The sequence below is a fragment of the Canis lupus genome, chromosome 9, assembly GCF_048164855.1.
Source record: "Canis lupus baileyi chromosome 9, mCanLup2.hap1, whole genome shotgun sequence".
Lineage (NCBI taxonomy): Eukaryota > Metazoa > Chordata > Mammalia > Carnivora > Canidae > Canis > Canis lupus.
In genome coordinates, this window is record NC_132846.1 from 28,014,333 (window position 1) to 28,033,014 (window position 18,682).

The 18,682-nt window shown below is 48.8% G+C and overlaps 2 long non-coding RNA genes and 1 pseudogene across 2 annotated transcripts; 1 reads left to right on the forward strand and 2 right to left on the reverse strand.

Moving 5' to 3' along the window:
* Positions 1–3,622: 3,622 nt before the first annotated feature.
* On the reverse strand, positions 3,623–13,165 carry LOC140640670 (zinc finger FYVE domain-containing protein 1 pseudogene; annotated as a pseudogene).
* Positions 13,166–15,499: 2,334 nt separating this feature from the next.
* LOC140639924 (uncharacterized) lies at positions 15,500–18,430 on the reverse strand. The gene is made up of 4 exons (XR_012036569.1): positions 18,356–18,430; positions 17,859–18,001; positions 16,554–16,641; positions 15,500–16,408 (listed from the first exon to the last, which is right to left on the reverse strand). It is a non-coding gene; the product is annotated as an uncharacterized lncRNA (long non-coding RNA).
* On the forward strand, positions 16,741–18,002 carry LOC140639926 (uncharacterized). The gene is made up of 2 exons (XR_012036571.1): positions 16,741–17,345; positions 17,571–18,002. It is a non-coding gene; the product is annotated as an uncharacterized lncRNA (long non-coding RNA).
* Positions 18,431–18,682: the final 252 nt, after the last annotated feature.

Sequence of the window (18,682 nt, forward strand, 5' to 3'; positions counted from 1 at the left end):
AAAAAATGCTTCTCCTGAAAGAGAGGGCAATATTTTAATCTGGGCAGTGTACTAGGGACTTAAAGGTTGAGCCAAATTGGAGTCCAAGAGTGTCGTGGAGGTGACGGTTCTCAGGGCTGTGGCAGGAAAATTGCAGATGGACTTTGCCTTCTTCCCCATAAATGGGGGACAGCCCCTCCCTTCAGCAAGGTTTCGTGCCTGAGAAAGGGGAGGCTTGTTAGAAAGAGCAGCTTTGAAACTTCGTTCTCTTTGCCAAGAACTAATGGACTGTCTTCAACGTGCATGAAAATATGTTCAGCACGGTGACCAGAGAAGCCAAAATGAGGCCTCCGCAGACCTAATTTGGCATCAATTTATCTCCACGTGAGAAGATCTGGATGCACTTATTTTACTCTCTGCTGGAACTAAGAAAAAAACAAACAAACTCCGCAAAGATTCACTGAGACAGCAGTCAGTCACTAAAAAGGAATTTGAACCAAGATAACGTGAGTTACATTTTATCCACATGTTCCTGAAGCCCCAGCACTACCAGTTGAACAAACATGATTTAGCCTTAAAACTTAACCAAATCAGCATAGACTTTGTGTAATTCTAAGAATCTCCATACACAAACACATGTGCACACGCGGACATCTTTCAATACCTCAAGGATTCTGACAGAATTAAGGGGACACCAAAGACAAGGTGAGATGTTTCACTTTCTTACCATCCATCTTTGTCCTGTGTTTGGAGAGGCCAAAGTGTGTTTTCTTGAAGTGGAAATCCAGGGAGAAAAGGTAATGGAAGAAATTGCTCACCTATTTCTCGTAGCGAAAGCGAGCCTTAATGGAGCCCTGACTATGAGGCCGAGATTGCTCTTTGAGAGGATTTCGTTGTCTGCTCATTAACAGTCCCCTCAGGTAAATGTGACTGTAACGACCATTTCACAGTCATGGCGGCTGAGGCACAGAGAACTGACGCGATTTACTCAACATCACACAACTCGCGCAGGACCCATACATCTTGCGTCAGATTATAGACCCCCCCCTGCCCTCCCCCCAGCTTCATGGCTCAGGGTCCTCTAAGCAAAATGCTCCAGCAGGAAGGGGAGAGGAGATCAGGCTGTGCTATATGGGGAGGGGGTGGGTTGGGGTGGACAAGGAGCAGCTCATAAAGTCAAGGCAAGCACAGCGTCTCCAAGGACAGTGCAATTTCTCCTCCGTGAAGTATCAGTCAAGTTCCCCAGCCTCAGAGGCCTGTCCAGGGTTTCTCTGCTGCCAGGGTCACATTGCTCAACCGCCTGTAGGGGTTCTACAGCCCTGGAAAGAAGCCCAGGCTGTAGGGCTGCCAGGCCCTGCTGGTCTTCCACTCAAAGACACAGGAGAATGTCATTCCTGGGTAAATTCTCCTTCAAATGACCTTTCTGAAATATGTCTTGTCTGCTTCATTGTCTGCCCTCCTTGGCATATCTCCTCTGACTCCAAAATGACACATCCTCTGATACCCAACCACTTCCCCTGATGTGCTTGGGTACTGGTTGACCATGTGCTCCTGGGAGTTGGGGGTAGGGAGTTGGGGGTGGTAGAGTCATTCCCACTCTTGTTTTTCTGCAGTGATTCTGTCCTACTGATAGTGCTGTGACGCCTGGTACCAACTGGCTTATCAGCAAAATGTACCTCTTCTTAATTTATGCTGCTGGTTTTCCCTGAAGAATAAAGCTCCATCTCATCCAAACAATATATGGGGATTGTTTGTAACTGTGATGTCACTGTCTATTGTTGGAAATTAAAAAGCAGAGAGGACATATGCCAACACCTTCCCCTGAAATTTCTTTACCTGTCTCTCAATATAGCAGCAAAGCCTCTTAGATCTCAGACCATTCACCACTTACCATTGGTCATTAAAAAGATGACACTCTAGCCCTAAAACATGCACTATCACAATCATTTGGTTTAAAAATATAGTTTCAATAAAAGGGATGATTAAATTAATAAACTTTTTTTTTTTTTTTAAGACTTATCTGAGTGAGAGAGTGAAGGTGTGTGAGCATGGGGAGGAATAAAGAGGAGGGGGACTCCCTGCTGAGTGCAGAGCCTGATGCAGGGATCAACCCCAGAGTGGGGGAGCTCAACTAGGGCGAGCTCAACCCCATGACCCTGAGACCCTGAGATCATGACGCTGAGATCATGACCTGAGCAGAAATCAAGAGTTGGACCCTGAACTGACTGAGCCACCCAGGTGCTCCAATCAACAAACTTTCTGAATCCAAAGTCAAGCCTTCTTGGTTAAACCTATAATATAATAGACTTATAAGGTTTCTTAGGTTTGCTTGTTTTTGTTTTCAACAGAAAGATTCCTTCATAAGGGTGAATCTGGAAACAGAGTGCTGGAGTACAGCCTCAGTCACGGTCCCACAGGAGGCAAGAAGGGAGCAGTGAGAAGAACCAGCACATTCCAGGGCTCACGTCACACTGACAGCCAAGCCAGGGATGACTGCCACGTACCTCCCTGAAGCTCCGCCCACCTGCTACTGCAGTCAAGAACTGCATTGCTTTTAATTTGTCATTTTTGCTCATGGAAGATAAAATATACCATGATGACAGGATTTGAGCACAACAGTCTCTTTCCAGTCATGCTAGATATAGACATCCAGCTCTTGGTGAGAAACAAAAGTTCAGTTGAGTTCTCTTGCAAGGACCAGTGAGAAAGAATTTTTTCTAAATGATCTGTCGAAATATTTGTATATACTTGGAAAAAAAACACAAACCCACCAAGACAACTAACAGTCCACCCTGTACTCTCTATCCCCAGAAAAACTAAGAATTAACACACTTCAAAATATGCAATAAAAATTGTAGTGTAATACTCAGAAGCAGATGGTGGACTTGCCAGGGTGGGCAGGGGGAGAGAAGCAGATGCTCTGCTTAGGAGCAGGGGGTGGCCTTGGAAAACTGAGTGGACACGCAGACAGAAGCATAGAGGACACACACTGCCAGGGAAGGCCTGTTCCCGTCCGTGCTCTCTCCTCCAGGTAGGAGGCATCTCATCACCTGCATGTTGACTTCTCAGGACTGAGGAGCCTATCCCTCCCTCTCCACCCACTCTAGTGATCTGCACAGTAAATTTTGTGGCCTCTGACTAAAACAGGCGTAGGCCAAGAACTGAGGTCTAACTCTGGAGGACCCCAGTAGGCTTCCTTCAGGCTCTTCCAAGCAGGAAGTGCATGGGATGCTCACTTCCCCAGGCATCTGTGAGGCATGAAGGGAGAAGGTGAAGAAAGGAGAGGCCTGATGGCAGAAGTGACTAGAGCCACAGTGACTCTGGACCTGGCTCAGTTTTGTGGGTAAGACCTGCTGCCCCTGCCACCTTATCCTTGTGCTGAGGACAGACTGTGATAAGTCTTCACAGCTAGGAGTGACCTAACTATAGTCCATGCTGCTTCCATATGTGTATACCAATATACATATTATTTTTACCTGGAATAAACGCAACAGATTCAGATTCTTTGCTGTAAATGTTGGCTTTCCTGCCCTGAGGACTCTGCCTTCAGGCCCACCACCAGGCGCATGCTAGCTTGTCATCTGCCCTGCCCACCCTCCCACCCACCATGAGAAAGTGGCCCCATGATGGGCAGAGAGGATGACACACAGCACAAGAGGTGACTGGAAGGAAGGGCCACCTCACAAGACCCCTAACTCTGAGAACCTAAGGAATTGTGAAGGACTCAAAGAGGGAGCTGAGAATCAAGGTCACTGGGTTTTAACTGCAATTGAATCACTTGGACAGGATGATCTTAGTCTCCAGAAGGGACAACCTAGAAATCAAGAGAGCACTCATCATAGGAGCCCTGTCTGCGGGTCTAGTGGCGGTGCCTCAAAAGCTTGCCCCTGAACTCCTTCTGGCCACTGTGGCAGTGTAAGATCTCATAATCAGTTCCTAGCCATGCCAGGCTGGCTGCATCCTCCAACCAAACCTAGTAGTACATCAGTGGCTGTCCCCACGGCTCCCATGGTATTCCATTCTGCACACCTTTGCCCATCTTCCAAGAATCCTGCCATCACTGTCCACCTGTGTCCCAGTAGCACCTCACTGGTTTCGTAGCAGTCGTCCCACACCCACTTGGGCAGTGACTGGGTCTTGGATGAACCGCTGTCACAGAAGCCTCCCCATGGGCCCGGCAGTGGTGCTTGGTGTCATTATCTTTAAAGGATGTAGCTCACTCATCGCAGCTCTAGCAGGCAGGGGTGATCTGGTCCATCAGCCAGAAATCATAGCACTGATGGGCCCGTGGCTGAGCTCAGACACCAACGGAGCCACAAAGTTCAACCCATCCAAGAGGTGCCAAGCAACACAGTGGTTGTCTTTCAGAAACGCATCCATTGCAGGCCCCACAGGCACAGTCTCGGTCTGCACTCAAGTATCCACAGGATCTTGGTTTCCAAACTACTATTGCTGGCTATGACAGACCACATCACACTTCGGACATTCGAGCGCATACCCAAACCAGGCACAATTTTTGAGACCCATCCAGGGGGAGCTGGTGGAAGCAGATGTCCTGGGCACTATGCTGGCTTCCTTGCTGTTCTCACAGCAGGCCTTGTGGGTATAAACTCAGTTGGGAGTACCTGCAGTGGCCCCTGACTTCATGAAATACTCCTTTCCTATGATTCCTGTGGTCCTTACATCCAGCCCCACAGCTGAGGCCCCAGGAGGAGCAGGAGAAGTACTCATCTGGAAAATAGGAGTTGTGTGCCATCTGGGCATGGGGTCTCACTGCTGAAGCGATTGGTCGCTCAGTGCCTTTGGGGCTTTGAAGATGGCTCCAGGGTGCCGGGGAGAATGAGTAGCGGTGCAAAGCCTGCTGAAGCCCAGAGAAGTCTGTGAGAGGCTTCTAAGTCTCGTTCCCTTCTAGTGAATGGAATGGAAGGCTTCAGAGAAGCAACCCAGCTTCCAGAACTGGTCTTGGCAAGCTTCTCTGGCACCTTGAAGGCTGATCAGAGCCCAGCAGATGAGTGTGCTCAGTGTCATGGAAAGTGACAATAGCAATGCCCGAGGAGGACAAGGGGACATCCAGGACACAGCAGGCAGGAGTAGCCATGAGCTCCTGGGTGAAGTGCTTCCAATAAGCTTCAGAGGTGTCCCCAAGGCACCCGAAGAGGTCATTATGCATCCCACCTGCCTGAGTTCGAAGGATGGTGAGGTCTGGGGTGGCCAGGACCCTCGGCAGCAGATGTGTTGCTTGGTGGGCTGCACTGGAGCCCCAAGGAGCCTGTTCCCTCCTGCTTTGTGGCCTGGGTCCGCACTGCCCATACTCGCACGGTGCAGGGGTCCCAGGCAGGGGAGGTTTTTAAAGGCTTCACGGCCATGAAAGAAAGTATGGTTGAGGTGTGAGACTTTCCATCACCAGTATTTCAGAAAATGGAAACCACCTTCCAGTACTGACCAGGTCTGCAGTCCAATTTCCTAGTTGTCCTCTTCACCAGTGACTGGAATGTGTCTTCTTCTCTTTCCACTTGGAGGAAACTCACAACTTTCCCAGTCGTCTTTTCCTCCTTGTCTCATCCTGCTCTTCTTTCTTCAGGAATCCCTGGACCTTGGTGACATGGTACACAGTAAGGGGGTGTTTCCCTTTGGTACCCCTCACCCCACCATGGTGAGTCCTCTCTTGCGCCCTGAGGCTCAAGTTGATCTTACAGGTCTCCCTGCACCCTCTGCTTCACTCCTGGCCCTGGTGAATGCCCCTTGGGGCCCTTGCTGGGGTCACTAAGGGGTGTGGCCTACTTGGAGTCCTATCAGCTCAGGGTTCCTCAGGTGCTCCCGCCAATGGTGATCCTTTTCATACAGGAGACACTGCTGCCGCTGTACTCACCACACCAAAGCCAGCTTTGTCAGCCCTGCCACCGGCCTAACTTTCCTGCTACATCAGCTGGGAGTTCAGGCCTTTCTCTGCTGGAGGAGTCTGAGCACTCAGACTCAGATTAGTAAGGAAACCATCCACCGTGCAACCATCCCTGGGCTTTCCCCATGAGTGGAGACAATGGCTTTGAGTCTGAAGCCTGCATGGAATTTCCACAGGGTTCTGAACACCTTAAAACAAAACAAAACAAAACAGAACAAAACCCTTTGTTATTCTATTAGAATACTCACAAATGTTCAAATTTAAAATTTTCTGCTTCCAAAATTCTTGTATCAGCAGCAATGTTGATTTGGTTTGATCCTCTGTAAGGTGTAGGCAAATAGGTGGTCACAATGAACTTGAAAGGGTCTTTTATGTTTTGGGGAGATCTGATGGGTACACTAAGGTGGGCTTATCAGTTGGGTCTCAGCCACAAGGTTTTGGTAATGAAAGAAAGGCATCAGGAGCTTTTCAATATAATCCAATCTCAAGCCAACATTTTGAGGGGACCCAGAGCACCTGGGCAAGGGCCAGGTGGGGTTCGGCAACAGTGGGGCACTGGTGGGGGCAGGGGCTGTTCCTGGGGGCACCAGTGGACCCATCCTCATCCCCATCTCTGTCTCCCTCCTCCTTCACTGCCTCCTGGGCTCCTCCTCCCTTGTTGTCAGTTGGAATCTGCTCATAGGTTTAGTTTTAAACCAGTGATTCAAAGCACAATTTAGCTGTTCCTCTGCAGACTTTAACTTAAAAAAAAAAAAATCCACTGGGGGATAATTGTTCACATCCGCCTAATGATGTTTCTATGTGAAAAGACATAATAGAATGTACAATTTTGAGTTACAATAGCTTTCAGTTTATAATTAAAATCAAAAGGGTAAAATTCAAGAATGAAAGAACTAGATACTTCAGAAAGGTATTCTTCATATGAGGACTCAAGGCAACATGTTTTGTTAGCAGTATCAGACTTTGATTTTTTTTCCTGATTTTTTTCTACTTTTGTGCAGGTAAGGTATGGTATGAAGGAGCAGATGTTTTGTGTCCAGCAGGACAATAATTCACTTCCTTATGACTATTTGGCTTCCCCTTGTTTGTGCTGTTCATTGCTAACAGAGGCCCATGATGCTGTCAGTGGGGTCTGAATATATGGTTTGGAGCCAGAAAGCCTTGGGAGAACTGCCAAAGAAATCATTGCCCTGGGCTCACTCAGGCACCTGTCGTCCATGAGGATTCAGAGAAACTCAGCTTTGACTGAACTGCTGTTACTGGCCACAGCCCTTGTTGCCCTGGACCCACAAGGATCTCGGCCATAGGACTGAGAATGCTAATGCTAAGCAGACACCAATGACGGAAGGTCAGGCTTGTGTTGGAAAGAACATAGCTCTAGGGCAAGGCTGGTGAATGAAGAAGGGTAAGGGTGGATAGCTCTGACTGGGGCATGATGGAGAAGTCCAAATGTGCTGACTCCAGTGAAAGACTAACATGGTCTAATCACAGACAGTAGGTGCTCAATGAATGCTTCTTAACTGGATAAATCGGAAGACTTTGGTCAGATGGTCCTGGGTGGGTTGGGCTAGGGAACCATCTGGGGTTGTTAAGGGTCTGTGGAAAGATATATTGCAGCTTGAACCAGGGGGCTTCCGTAGAGGAGCAGGCACCAAGCTACAGTGGTTTTTTTTAATATAAAAGCTGGGCTTGTTTAAGTAAGGTTGGGGTAGAAACTCCTAGTTGCCAACCCAGCATCTACTCTCACCTTTTTCCTTAATAACACAACCCATATTTTAATTCAGGTGGCAATGTGCCCAGTTGAACGATACATTCATCTGCCACATTTACAACTGGGATGGTCATTGAGGTATAAGCTTAAGCTGTTGGGTGGGTCTTCTGTGAAGATTCTCTAAGAGATGCTAGTCTACTGACATACTCCTTTTTTTCCCCTTCTCCCTTCCCCTGTGCCTTCCTGGAATAGGAAGGTCAGTGTGATGGCTGGTGCTCTAGCTGCCACATTGGACCATGAATTGAATGTGAAGATGGAAGCTATATGCCAAGAATGGTGAAACAAAAAAATAGAGAGAAACTGGAACCCTGATGACACTATAGCTCCCATACCAGCCAGACTCTAGCCTTCTTTTATGTGGGAGAGAACTAATTTTCTCTCTTGTTGAAACATCTGTTGTTCTTCATTCACCTGGGACATCACAAGCCTAGCAATCCTGAGAAGACTTTTAAGAGGGAAGAATTAGGAAGAATGCATTTGGGAGGTTTTTTTTGTTTTGTTTTTGTTTTTTTTTTTTTTTTTTTGGTGTATTTACTTATGTTTAGTAAGCTATAAGATAAAGGTGATTTAAAATGACAAAATACAGTCTGCTTCTCTAAGCTCAGTCACAAAAAGTAACCAAGGGGTTGTGTATTATCGTGTTACATAATTTTTTGGCTTAAATAAAAATAGGCTTTCTTCTCTCATGTAATTGAGATGTCCAGAGGTCAGGTAGACTTGGGATGAGGTCCGATACTGTAGCTGAACAAAGGAATGAAGTCTCAGTATCTTTGCATGTCAGTGAAGACATTAGTCTCACCTGACCACAAAAGCCCTGAAGCTTTTGGCAAAGTCTTCTTGTATCCAGACTGGGTCCCCAAGCCAATCACTGGGGTAGGATGGCTAGGACAATGGAGCCCACTAGATGATCCCCTCAGGGGATTGTAACAAGGTTTTTCCTCCTAACAGAATGGTTGGGGAAGTTTGGGACCTTGCTGGGAGGAAGGCAAAAAAGGGAATGTGGGTGAGGAGGCCACCATGTGTCCTCTACTTCTCCCGGCCATCCTCACCAGTCAGTATTATTTAAAGGAGGTCCAGTTTTTAAAAAGACAAAGGTCTTTTGCTCTCAAATGCGTTTTTGCTAGCCTGGAAGCCAGCAATAGGCTTATTGGTTTGAGGTAAGCATAGATTTTCCAGACTACCTTTGCTACTCTTACTTTCATTCATTGATTCAATAGTAAATATTTCTTGGGTGCTAGTTATATGTCGTACACAGCCGGCAGGTTGTGCCCAAGAGGATAGGCACATATTAAGCCATTAGGATTGATGGCACTAGCAGACGTGGATGCTCAGACTCCTTAGGAATGTCAGAAAGCAGGCATGAGGGCATGGGAAATAGGACAGGTAAGTCTTTCTAGTGATAAGGGAAAAGGACTAGCAGTTAGGCATAGGGCGGTGCCCAGAAGGAGCGCACCTGGGCAGCCTGAGTGGCTCAGTGGCTTAGCGCAGCCTTCAGCCCAGCACCTGATCCTGGAGACCTGAGATCGAGTCCCACGTCAGGCTCCCTGCATGGAGCCTGCTTCTCCCTCTGCCTGTGTCTCTGCCTCTGTGTGTGTGTGTGATAAATAAATAAAGCTTAAAAAAAAAAAAGAGCGCACCTATTATAGAGCCATCAGCAAGTTCCCTGGGTAGGTTGAGTTTCGTGAACCTGAGAAAGGGAAGGTTGGGGGGGTTGTGCATATGGAGACTTCAATCTGTGCTTGTTTTGCAGTCTGATCAGGGCTGGCTTGGTGATTAGGGTTCTGGATCTCCCTGGTTTGAAAATCTCTGGAGGGGGGGAGAATGGGTCAATAGTGGTTCCCGGTGTGGGCTTTGGGGGTAAAATGCTAGAAATAAGAGTAAATCCCTGACACTCCCAGGAAGAATTTTTCCCAATCTAGCTAATTTGCTGCTCTTCTGACCCTGGAACAGCTTGGGGGTTTTCAGTTTATCATGACACAATTCTTTTTTCCTGCAAGAGTCAGAGAATAGGGCTTCGTAACCCAAATAGTTCGCAGTATGGTATTTGTCTCTATTTAAAATCATCTCCCATGGGGTTCAATTAACAATGTACATGTCAAATTATGTCACACCTATTACTTGCTCTAATTTGGTCAGGCTGGGTCAGGCAGTCCCTGAACTGAAGAGAGCTGCTGGGCTCCCAGCAGACAGCCAGAGCGGCAGTGCCCGAGCTGTCCTTGGCCCAAGCTGCGTCAGGGTGTAACATCCCACTAGGAACTGCCAGGCAGCACTACGTGAAAGGTCAAGCTCATGACGACAGTGCTCGGTGATAAAGCCCCCTTTATCAGAGCTTTGTCCCTGGAGACTGTCGTATGTGGGTCTGAATCCTGGCTCCATCATTCAGTATGTGATCCTGGGCAAGTTCTTTAACCTTTCTGAATCTCATTTGCCACACCTGTAAAGTGGGAATACTCAGAACACCTCATTTATAGGGCTGCAGCTGAGGATTAAATGAGATAATGCATGTAAAATGTTTGGCAGAATGCCTGGCACTTAGTATAAGAACTCCGTGCTAGCTACCAGTAGTAGTAGTAAATTTTTTATCTTGTTCAGTCCCTCAAAACTGGGGCTCCTCCCAAGATGACCCACAGGAAATATTTCACCAGCCCTCCAGAAACTAAGAGTAGACAGGCAGTCCTTTCTGGAGGTTGTGCAGGGTAGCCAGAGAAGCCACAATGGTATTTTGACATCAGAATTATTAAAAAATGTGGCAAGAGCAGCCTTGACCTCTGTGCGGGTACAGAAAGCTTTTATCTCTGTCATGTGTGGCTATTCGACTGTTCTGCAGAGTTCCAAAGAAGCAGACGTAAGGGGGCCGAGTCAGTCATTCTCTCCATTTTAAATAGAGGTAAACTGAGTCAGGGAGCAGTTCACATACCCAAGTACATTTCTTTCCCCCACTTCTCAAAGGACAAGTGAAACTGTGGTAATTATAGAGCTAGAAGCAGAAGCTCCTGCCCAAATGACTTGGGACTGAGGCATCTGGGTCATCTACCACAAAGGAAGCCAATGTAGGGGAAATTATCTGGGGTTACATACACAAAAGCTATGCTTCTTACTCTTTTCCACATCCCAAATCTCTAGAGTAGTGCGGTGGCCCCTTTGTGCGTATATCCAGGAGGTGAGAGACCGCAGGAAAAGCCCTGGATTATATTCAAGAGACCTGTACTCTGACCCGAGTCCTGCCAAACCAGCTGTACGACCTTGGAAAGATTATTTTACCTCAGATTCTCCATCAGAAACGGAAGTGAAGGGTTTGGATGGCATCAGTGTTTCCCAAGCCTGAAAGCTCATGACTGTGCACTGTGTGTGTCTGGGGAAGGGTGGTGATTGGAGATCTGAAGCCTGGAAATCTGTATTTTGCAAGTGTTCTAGGTGATTCTAAAGAGCAGTCGCCATTGGGAACTCTGGACAGATGCTATCTGAAGTGCCCCAGCTCCAATATTTTCTGACTCCAAACCCCTATTAGCACATTCCACACAATTCCACACAGTTCGGGCCACAGGTGGCCGCTTTCATGGTGAACCTCCATGAAAAAGTCAGTGTGTAAGCCCGAGGAACGGCCAACTCGGCAGAGCATCTGGCTAGGATGGTGTACGGACAAGGTGGCCGCATGTGCTGGGACTTAAGATCTCTGCCTGTTTCTTGGCCTGTTGAGTGTTGGAGGCTTCAACCTGGGCCTGCCAGGGGTCAGCAGTCCTTTGACCCTGACTGTGACCATTCATTGCCCTACTCCAAGGGCCTGGGGCCTTCCCACCATGAGGGTGTGGTCTGGAACCCCGAATACACCTGTCCTGAGACTGAAAAATACATCAAGAATCCCAACAAGCCGGCCTTGCATCCTTGAGGCTGGCATCCTTCACATGAGCTTTTGAAATCAGTCATGTGTCTCCAGCTGTCCCAGAGTTACAAAAAGTCCCTGTTTTAATGAGGAGCTGTGGAATGCTAAGGCTAAAGCTGCCTTTAGTTCTTTCAAAAGTTTCAATTATGGGTTAATCCTGACATTCTTTGACTTTACTAAATGGGCAGGAGCCTTTCGTTGGCGGGTGGTGGTGGGAGGGGGGAGGGCAGGAATAAATTCTGGCTCCCAGGTCTGAATTTGATCCAGGAAATGTGTGTCTAGGCATCCTCTGGGTGGCAGAGAGAATAGGGGAGTGGGGATCCATGGCAGGAGCTGTGCTGTGGCCCTTCATGCCTACAAGATACCCTAGAAGGAGGGGGATGCTGCGTGGGTGCGTTGGTGGGGTAAAGGGAGGGTGTGCCTTGGCTAATGGGGTTGGCCACCACTTGCTCATGCACATTACTGCCATGCAACAATGAGAGCCTGGCGTTGCGGACGCTTCTGATTCTTGAAAAAAATTCAGAAATCTCAATTTTACCTGAATTCTACTAATTTTAAAATGCCGAAACATTTAGTCTAGAAAATTCTTCAGACCAAGTGAATCATACCATCTAGCCACAGACTGAGACTCTGAGTGGAGAGCCTGGCCTCAGGAACTGATCTAGGTGTTGCTCTAACATTCAGCTTCCAAATAAGCAGAACCCTCAAAGGAGATTCTCAAGTCTTAAGACCTAAATCCACCTCCTACTTGGCAATTTCTATTGTTGGCGGGAAAGAAGGCCCTAGCTATCTGAAGTTCTAGATATTCCCTTTCTCTGCTGCAGTGTAACACCCTACTGCAGTGCCATGGATCTATAGCCTGTACCTTCCCTCTCCCTCTGTCTGCCCTTCCTCCCAGGAACCCCCCAGTAACAGAGAACCCACTCCCTGGACCACGTCAGGTGGGTGGGACACCCAGTATACAGGCTATATCACTGTCTCCATTCCCATGCCAGGAAAAATTCAAACCCAATGAACAGAGGAGTACCTTATGGACAACCTTGAGCTATCAACTTATTTTTTAGAGGCAAAGTGCCTGTGTACTTTGGTACTCTATCAGAAACAACTTACTCATGACACATGTTATAGAGGATGAGTAGTGGCTCTAGAATTTCTATAGAGGAAAGTCTTGAAGGTAGCTTTTGTTTGGAAGCAAGGAATAGCCCAAAGGACTTTTCCTAAAACTACAATCTATATTAAACTCTCTTTGTACTTAAATTGCACATTTATTTAAAAAAACAAAGAAAACCTCCAGAAGCCCTGTCACCGTCATTGGTCAGGACATACACAAAGGCGACAAGATAGGGAGAGACATACCCCTGCTTCTACATGGGGAGGGGAATGGGCAGGACGAGGTCCCAGAACAATCCAGGTACAACATAAGCCCCACAGCTCAAGAAAATATTCAAATTGGAGGTTGAACATTTGAGCCTAGTTCCTGAAAATGTCCTGGATGAAAAGGATGCATTCTTACCAACAGGCTGAGCCATTCTGGACGAAACCAAACTTGCTCCTTGGCAAAGGTCAGTGGTAATGCCAGAATGTCCCAGACACCTGCTCCCATGGGCTTCTTCCGCCAGGCAGCCAGATGGCTCATTATGACCAACATGCAGCCCTCCAGGCCTGGTGCCCTGGCTTGTTGGCAACAGATGGCCTGGGGGACAGGGACTTAACCCCATCGCTCAGACTGTATCCCAGGGGATCCTGTCCATGGTCCCCTTCTTAGGATCAGCCAACTCAAGGACACCAGGGAAAATGTTCTTAGCATTTACTTCAGAATAACTTTCAAACTCTAGAAAAGTAACATAAAATGTAATACTCCTGACTTGCCAGGAAGTGGTCAAATTCTCTCTGTCACCATAATGCCACTATTTGGTATTATTTCAAGTAAGTGATCCATGTATAACGCAGAGGGTTTCAATATTTAAAAATAAACAGGCCATTGACCCTTCACTAAATTGGTGGCTGTCATCACACTTAATGACTGCCTCACGAGCACATCATTCCCTTCTGGAAAATCAGTCATCAGTGACTGGCAAGAAATCACACTGTTCTTGTTTAAAATTTATCTATTAATGGAAGGATTGACTTTACTTTTTTCCTTCGACTTTTTAAACAGTAGTAATTCAACACGGAAAGAAATGTGATGTTTGTAGCTTATGTTTCTCCCCGGGGAACGAAGAGATCTCATAGGACATACACGCGGGTGTGAACCTGCCTTCACAGTTATGCACTATTAGTATTTTTTAGTTGGAGCATGTCTGAGGGATCAGGGGTCAAGAAAGCCATTTCAGCAGGGTGGTCCCCAACTGCGGCTTCCTCTGTCCTCAGCCACCGCCTTGCAGTCACCCGTGGGTGTGTTGCTGCCATCTGCCTCACTCAGCTCCCCACAGCACTTCCTCTACCACCGCCGCCGCCCCCACCCTCAGGGCAGGGAGGCCAGGAAACCCGGCCCCAGCAGAGGCTCCCAGCTGAGCATCCTCAAGGCCCCTGAGCAGGGCAGAGGCAGCCAGTGACATCAAGGACAGGAGGAGGGCTCTGGGAGGGGCTTGTGGCCGCTTGGCTGGACGATCATCTATCTTTTAACTTTTCATCTTGGTTTAGAACGCTGTTGGATTTCTTGGTCTCAAGCGCCTTCATCAGTCTGCAGGTCTCCTGGTTTGCTCTGTGTGAGTCTGCTAAACACAGATGAGAAGATGACAGATGAGACATGAGTTTTGGTAACATCAGTTCCTGGTGATAGGAGACGTAGATGATATGTGGGTACTCTTTCAACATGCATTTAGCCTGTTTAAGAATCAAAACTCACCTAAGTAAATTTCAAGATCTAATTGGCTTTATTCAACAATTTGTGAAACAGGCAGTGTCCCATCTAACAAATAGGAGGGTGCTCTGAGGAGCTGTACAAAATGGAAGGTTTTTATAGGCAGGAAAGGGACAGGACAAAGAAGTTATTAGTGAAAGAGAAGAAAGGATTGATTCAGACAAGGTCATCTTCCCTTAGGGGTAAGGGCAGGGGTCTTGGCAGATGCCCTCACTAGTGCTGATCAGGAAAACACAGGCTGATTGGTTTAAAATCCACTCCTGGGAAAAAAGACTGAAACTGTAATAAGGTTAGGTGCTAAGTCTAGAGTTGGACTTAACATAAGTGACTCCATTTTGGATCTGTAGTTTCTTTTTTTTTTTTAAGATTTACTTATTTATTTTAGAGAGAGTGAGAGAGCACGGGGAGGAGCAGAGAGAAAGAGAGAATCTTAAGCAGACAGACTCCCTGCTCAGTTTGGATCCCGCCAGTGAGGGGCTCGATCTCATGACCCTGAGATCGTGATCTGAGCCAAAATCAAGAGTCAGGCACTTAACCAACTGAGCCACCCAGGCACCCCTCTGTCGTTTCTTTTTTTTTTTCCCTTTGTTTCTTTTTGTAACAAGCCTAAACACTTGTACAAACAGCATATTGAGAGCAGAAACTGACTTTAATTTCTTCTCTTAGGTAATGACAGTAAGTGTTCTCAGGCAATTTGTGTTTTTTGCATTCCTATTTTCCAGCCACTACTGCAAGACCATGAAATTCAATATCAGAAAGGGACCTGAACTGAATGTGAAAGACATTCTGGCTAGCAAGTACAAACCAAATTAGTCTTCTTCTCATGGGTAGGGTCCCTATAAGCAGGGGAAAGAAACAGCCTCCTAAGGCAGGGCAAGCAGCATGGAGCCATGGGCTACACATGGTCTATATTTTCTTGGAATCAAAGGTCCTTCAAAAACCGGCTGGGAACATTAAGATGTTTTTAATTAAAATAACCACAAACCCCTACTGTGGAATAGCATGCAAAAATCAGAGAGCCCGCCCCACCCCCCACTTGGAATCCCTCCTCCACCTGTGTCTCCTAGTGGAAAGGGGGCTGCTGCTCAGGACCAGGGATGGGGGGGGGGGGCCCCCCCGGATACAGTGGTGGGGAGGCAGGAGGGAGCAGGGACAGTCCGAGCTGCGGGTGGGAGGAAGGGCAGAGGCACTAGAGAAGCTAAGTCCCTGTCAGGCAGAGGTATTACTGTGGAGGTCTGGAGGGCCCTAGGTTAGAGGGGGAAGCACAGAAATGCTTTGGGGAACACTGAACTTCAGCAGGGCTTCACGTTTCAGTAGTGGGGGAGAGGCAATTGCTTGGAACTGCAGATTTGGAGAAGGCCTGTCTTTGAAGCAAACCCAGGGTCCTCTCAGTGGGGGCTTGTCTGCTGTGAAGTTCTCCTCCCCTCTCCTAGGGAAGTGGGGAGGCTTGCAAGTGACTGAAGCAGAGAAGTTGCGTAGAAGAGAAAGAGCCCAAAGAGGTACCTTCTGTCCCCCAGTACGTCACCGCCAGCCACCCAGCAGGAAGCTCTGCTGAGTAACTTTGGTTTTAGTTGGAAATCTTTGGTCATGTTCCCGTTCACTCAACAGTGTGGGGGAGTGTGGTTAGATTTCCTCCTTCCTTGGGGCCGGACAGGGACGGTGGGGTGGGGGCATGAAGCAATGGGTAAGTGGTGTTTGCCTGCGGAACATGACACTGGAGATTTTAGAGAAGGGATCCACCCAGTCCTCCTGACTTGTGGCTTTAATTATCCAGTTAGTCATTGGTTTACTGTCATCCAAGTTTAATAAGCTTGACTGTGACCTGTGAGCAAAAAAGGTTGGACAGGTGGGGGTTGGGGGTGGGGCTAGAAAAGCCACTCTGGGCTGTCCTGAACGAAGGCTGAGGCTGGATTCACAGAGCCCACCAGCCCTGGGGGAGTGGGACTGCCTTCCTTTTCTTTTCTTTCTTTGCAGCAGTGATCTCGAACACGGGGTCCCAGGCACCGACCAGGCCAGCTAAACAGGAAAAATTTAAGAACCAACAGCTTCTAACTAATTGCTCAGAGGGAAGTTTCACGGGTACAGAGCACCTTAGGAAAGCAGAACCTGATTTACAAGCCAGGGAGGGTGTGGGTGAGGTGCTGGGATCCTGACTGCTCACCTAGTTTTTCACAGGAAGCAGCAGATCCCCTTGGCCCTGGCCCCTTGCCCGGGCCCTGGAGGAACGAGTGTGTTTGAGTGGCATCCTCCTGGAGGGGGATAAGTAACGTTTTGTCCCCCTGACCTTGGAGCAAGGCCTGAAGTTCAGAATGCACAGGGCCTGCTTCCATTTTGAGAAACCTGATCCTTTCGACCTGAACACACTGCTCTTTGTGTTTTGCACAACAGGACAGTCCTGCTCCTAGTTCAGCTCAGCCAATGTTCTGGCTTCCAACTTCCCTCCTGAGCACCTGGTGGCTGTCGGTTTACTGTGGTTTACTGTGCCTCACTGCCGTGATATCTGCCTAGGCTTCCATTTCCAGCATCTCACCAGAGCTTTCTACACAGAAGCTGCCAGGCCAGCAGGAGAGGAGACCTCCAATCCATCTGTCAGCATTTGAATAATTTCATCCACACATACTTCTCTTCCAACCACCGGGACTATTTTAGTTTCCCTGAACCATGCAAGCCAAAGGCGCCTGTCAGCCTGCTCCCTCTCAGAAGCAGGACACATTCCCCGTGAGCGCTCCAGGAGCCCCACCACACTGGTTTCTTTGTGAGGTCATCTTTGCAGTGGTTTCCGGCTACTCTGGCCTCCTTCCTGGTAGCTTCACACATTCTGGTTTGCCAGAGTTCAATTCAGTAAGAACATAAGGGCCTTCGGAGGGCTCAACCCTCTGCTGCACGTGGTGGAAGATATAAAAGTCACCACAGGGCCTTTTGGGGGATATAGTGTCGTCAAGAGTCATCCAAGGTGTGTCCCAAAGAGAAAGAATTCCATTGTCAGATTGGGGAATTTTGATAATTCAAAACACACATTTATATATTAAAGGTTCTAAGAAGTCCTGTCCTAAAGAAATCTTGTTCCCCAGTTTTAATCTACCATTTCCCCAACCCTGCATAATATTGACCATGAAACTTTGTATCACAACTGCTACATTTCAAGGAACTAATTCATGTTTTTTGTAATATATTTTAGGAAATGATCGAGCAATGGTTTGCAACCTAAGGAGGCACCTCAATCTCAAGAGTATATGATACAGGTGGGGGCATTTGGGGCTGTCACAAAGATGGGGAGGTGCTCTGGGCATTTACTGCACCGGGGCTAGCAAGGCCAAACCCCTCGCGGGGCAGCCCAGCCTGTCCTCACTGGGCCTGGGAGATTGTCCTGCCCTAAATACCACAGCGCTCCTCTCCCCCACTGAGAAGCAGTGGTTGGACAAATGCTCAGCATCTTCTTTAAAACCCTCTCCGCGGGCCCAAGCACCTCCTTGCTAACTTCCTGGCCTCCAGATTCCTAGGTTCCTTGGTTGGCATGCCTGCGAGGCTCCTGCGGGTCTTCAGGGAGTCTGGTCTGAGTTGGCGTCCACAGAGGCTCCCAGAGGGCAGGGCTCCCTGGTTCCCTCTACTCTGGAGATGAGAGAAAGGGATGTGCTCAGGGGCCCTTGGCCGGGTAGGAGAAGGTGCGCCCACCTGCAAGTCCTCTCCCCTCACCCGGCAGAGAAAAGGGTGCCTCGGGGCTGCGGCCTCAGTGAAAACACCTGGCGCTCAGCCGGGTCGGGGACCTGAGAGACCCAGAGAATGGCCCCACGGCACCCCCACCCGCATCCCGCCCGTCCTGCTGGAGTGAAGCCGCGAGGAGACGCGGACGTCCCCGCGGGCAGCTCCAAATCCTGGCCTTGGCGGTGCCCCCGCTTCTGTCAAAACAGAAAACGCCCCTGGCGACCGGCAAGTGTGGCCTGAAACTGCAGAGTGTGTGTTTACCAAAACGGGGGTGGCTCATTGACAGTCGCCCGGCGGGAGCTGGCCCGGCGCCCGCGAGGGGGGGGTCGAGGGGGGGAACGGGGGGAACAGGGGGAAGGGAGCAGGGGAGCAGGGGGTAGAAGGGGCGGGGGTGGGGAGGAGAACGGGGGGAGGGAGCAGGGGGGCAGGGGGGTAGAAGGGGCGGGGGGAGGGAGCAGGGGGGCAGGGGGTAGAAGGGGCGGGGGCGGGGGTGGGGAGGAGAACGGGGGAGGGAGCAGGGGGGAGCAGGGAGGGAGCAGGGGAGGTAGAAGGGGCCGGGGTGGGGGGAGGAGCCCGCGCGGGCAGCCC